Source organism: Arachis stenosperma, chromosome 3 (genome assembly GCF_014773155.1).
Source record: "Arachis stenosperma cultivar V10309 chromosome 3, arast.V10309.gnm1.PFL2, whole genome shotgun sequence".
NCBI lineage: Eukaryota > Viridiplantae > Streptophyta > Magnoliopsida > Fabales > Fabaceae > Arachis > Arachis stenosperma.
The window spans coordinates 117,759,857-117,764,405 of record NC_080379.1 but is presented as its reverse complement, the minus strand read 5'-3'; positions in this window follow the sequence as shown (position 1 = coordinate 117,764,405).

Here is a 4,549-nt window from a genome sequence, read left to right as displayed (position 1 = left end):
CCAATAAAGAAAAATAAACAGTGCCCTAAGGGTATATTCATACTAAAGCTCAAAAGATAGAAGAACATAGTGATCACAATTTCGTCCACCAAGTTTTTGGCGCCGTTGCCGGGGATTGTTCGAGTATGGACAACTGACGGTTCATCTTGTTGCTCAGATTAGGTAATTTTCTTTTCAAAAATCTTTTTCAAAATTTTTCTTTTAATTTTCGTTTTTCTTCACATTATTTTCGAAAAATATTAATAAAAATCCAAAAAAATTAGAAAATCATAAAAATTAAAAATATTTTGTGTTTCTTGTTTGAGTCTTGAGTCAATTTTCAAGTTTGGTGTCAATTGCATGCTTTTAAAAATTTTTCTTGCATTTTTCGAAAATCCCATGCATTCATAGTGTTCTTCATGATCTTCAAGTTGTTCTTGATAAGTTTTCTTGTTTGATCTTGATGATTTTTTGTTTTGTGTCTTTTCTTGTTTTTCATGTGCATTTTTGCATTCATATTTTTCATGCATTAAAGATTTCTAAGTTTGGTGTCTTGCATATTTTCTTTGCATCAAAAATTTTTCAAAATTATGTTCTTGATGTTCATCATGATCTCCAAAGTGTTCTTAGTGTTCATCTTGACATTCATAGCATTCTTGCATGCATTCATGGTTTTGATCTAAAAATTTCATGCATAAAGTATTTTTGTTGTTTTTCTCTCTCATAGTTAAAAATTCAAAAATTAAAAAAATATCTTTTCCTTATTTCCCTCCAAATTTTCGAAATTTTAGGTTGACTTGGTCAAAAATTTTTAAAATTAATTGTTTCTTACAAGTCAAGTCAAAATTTCAATTTTAAAAATCTTATCTTTTCAAAATCTTTTTCAAAAATCATATCTCTTTCATTTTTTTTCTATTTTTCGAAAAATTTCAAAAATCTTTTTCAAATTATTTTTCAAAACCTTTTTCTTATCTTTATATGTAATTTTCGAAAATTCACTAATAATTAATGTGATTGGTTCAAAAATTTGAAGTTTGTTACTTTCTTGTTAAGAAAGGTTCAATCTTTAAGTTCTAGAATCTTATCTTGTAGTTTCTTGTTAGTAAAGTAAGTAATTTCAAAATTTTTTGAATTAAATCTTTTTATCTTTTATCTTATCTTCTTCAAAAATTTTATCTTTTTCAAAATTTGATTTCAAAATATCTTATCTAACTTACTATCTTCTTATCTTTTTTCAAATTTGATTTCAAATCTTTTTCAATCAACTAACTAACTTTTTGTTTGTTTCTTATCTTTTCCAAAACCACCTAACTACTTTTCCCTCTTCTAATTTCGAAAATGTCTCTCTCTTTTTCAAAAAAAATTCTTTTTAATTAATTAATTGTTTCATGTTTTAATTTTAATTACGTTTTATCTCTAATTTTCGAAAATCACTAACTCCTTTTCAAAAATTATTTTCGAATTTTCTCTTCTCCTTTTATTTAATTATTTAATTACTAACACTTCTCTTCACCTCTCTTCATCCAAAAATCCGAACCCCCTTCTTCATTCCTCTACCCCCTTCTTTTTCTACTAACATAAAGGAAGCTCTATACTGTGACATAGAGGATTCCTTTTTCTTTTCTTGTTTTCTTCTCTTTCATATGAGCAGGAACAAGGATAAAGGCACTCTTGTTGAAATTGATCCAGAACCTGAAAGGACTCTGAAGAGAAAATTAAGAGAAGCTAAATTACAACAATCCAGAAACAACCTTTCAGAAATTTTCGAACAAGAGAAGGAGATGGCCGAAAATAATAATAATAATGCAAGGAGAATGCTTGGTGACTTCACTAAGCCAACGTCCAAGTTTGATGGAAGAAGCATCTCCATTCCTGCCATTGGAGCCAATAACTTTGAGCTTAAGCCTCAACTAGTTGCTTTAATGCAAGAAAACTGCAAGTTTTATGGACTTCCATCTGAAGATCCCTATCAGTTTTTAACTGAATTCTTGCAGATCTGTGAGACTGTAAAGACGAATGGAGTTGATCCTGAAGTCTACAGACTCATGCTTTTCCCTTTTGCTGTAAGAGACAGAGCTAGAATATGGTTGGATTCACAACCCAAGGATAGCCTGGACTCATGGGATAAGCTTGTCACTGCATTCTTAGATAAATTCTTTCCTCCTCAAAAGCTGAGCAAGCTGAGAGTGGATGTTCAAACCTTCAAACAAAAAGATGGTGAATCCCTCTATGCAGCTTGGGAAAGATACAAGCCGCTGACCAAAAGATGTCCATCTGACATGTTTTCAGAATGGACCATATTAGATATATTCTATTATGGTCTCTCTGAATTTTCGAAAATGTCATTGGACCATTCTGCAGGTGGATCTATTCACCTGAAGAAAACGCCTGAAGAGGCTCAAGAACTCATTGACATGGTTGCAAACAACCAGTTCATGTACACCTCTGAGAGGAATTCCGTGAATAATGGGGTACCTCAGAAGAAAGGAGTTCTTGAAATTGATGCTCTGAATGCCATATTGGCTCAGAACAGAGTGTTGACTCAACAGGTCAACATGATCTCTCAAAATCTGAATGGATTGCAACATGCATCCAACAGTAATAGAGAGGCAGCTTCTGAAGAAGCTTATGATCCTGAAAACCCTGCCATGGCAGAGGTTAATTACTTAGGTGAACCTTATGGAAACACCTATAACTCATCATGGAGAAATCATCCAAATTTCTCCTGGAAGGATCAACAAAAACCTCAACAAGGTTTTAACAATGGTGGACGCAATAGGCTGAACAATAGTAAGCCATATCCATCATCTTCTCAGCAACAGACAGAAAACTCTGAACAAAATAATTCTAATTTAGCCAATATAGTCTCTGATCTGTCAAAGGCCACTTTCAGTTTCATGAATGAAACCAGATCCTCCATTAGAAATCTGGAGGCACAAGTGGGCCAGCTGAGTAAGAAAGTAATTGAAACTCCTCCCAGTACTCTCCCAAGCAATACAGAAGAAAATCCAAAAGGAGAATGCAAGGCCATTGATTTAATCAAAGTGACCGAATGCACAAGGGAGGAGGAGGACGAAAATCCTAATGAGGAAGACCTCCTGGGACGTCCCTCAAGCAAGAAGGAGTTTCCTATTAAGGATCCAGAGGAATCTGAGGCTCATCTAGAGACCATAGAGATTCCATTAAATCTCCTTCTGCCATTTATGAGCTCTGAAGAATATTCATCCTCTGAAGAGGATGAAGATGTGACTGGAGAGCAAGTTGCTCAATATTTAGGAGCTATCATGAAGCTGAATGCCAAGCTGTTTGGTAATGAGACTTGGGAAAGTGAACCTCCCTTGCTCATTAGTGAACTAGATACTTGGATTCAGAGAACTCTACCTCAAAAGAAACAAGATCCTGGCAAGTTCTTAATACCTTGCACCATTGGCACCATGAGCTTTGAAAAAGCTCTATGTGATCTTGGGTCAGGGATAAATCTTATGCCACTCTCTGTAATGGAGAAGCTGGGGACCATTGAGGTGCAACCTGCCTTGTTCTCACTACAATTGGCAGACAAGTCCATAAGACAAGCTTATGGAATAGTGGAGGACGTGCTAGTAAGGGTTGAAGGCCTTTACATCCCCACTGATTTTATAATCCTAGACACTAGGAAGGAAGATGATGAATGCATCATCCTAGGAAGACCTTTCCTAGCCACAGCAGGAGCTGTAATAGATGTCAACAGAGGTGAGTTAGTCCTTCAATTGAATGGGGACTACCTTGTGTTTAAGGCACATGGCCATCCCTCTGTGACAAAAGAGAGTAAGCATGAAGAGCTTCTCTCAGTTCAAGGTCAAGAAGAGCCTCCACAGTCAAACTCTAAGTTTGGTGTTGTGAGGCCACAACCAAACTCTAAGTTTGGTGTTCAAACCCCATATCCAAACTCTAAGTTTGGTGTTGGGAATACCACACTTAAATTGACCTGATCACCTTGTGGTTCCATGAGAACCACTGTCAAGCTATTGACATTAAAGAAGCGCTTGTTGGGAGGCAACCCAATTTTATTTATCTAATTTTATTTTATTTTGTTTCTTTGTTATTTTTGTGTTTTATTAGGTACATGATCATGAGGAGTCACGAAAAAAATCAAAAAAATTAAAAACAGAGTCAAAAATAGAAGAAAAAAAAAATTTTTTTTACCCTGGAGACAGCGCAGACTGGCGTTCAACGCTAGTAAGGTGCATCTATCTGGCGTTCAACGCCAGAACAGAGCATCATTCTGGCGCTGAACGCCTAAAACAAGCAACAACCTGGCGTTAAACGCCAGGATGGTGCACAGAGAGGACAATCTGGCGCTGAACGCCAGAAACAAGCATGAAACTGGCGTTCAACGCCAGAAACATGCATTACATGGGCGTTTAACGCCCAGAACATGCACCAATGGGCGTTTGAACGCCAGAATGATACATCAAGGCATGTTACATGCCTATATGGTGAAGGAATGGTATTTGTTTTCACCTCAGGATCTGTGGTCCCCACAGGATCTTCACCTCAGGATCTGTGGACCCCACAGGATCCCCACCTACCA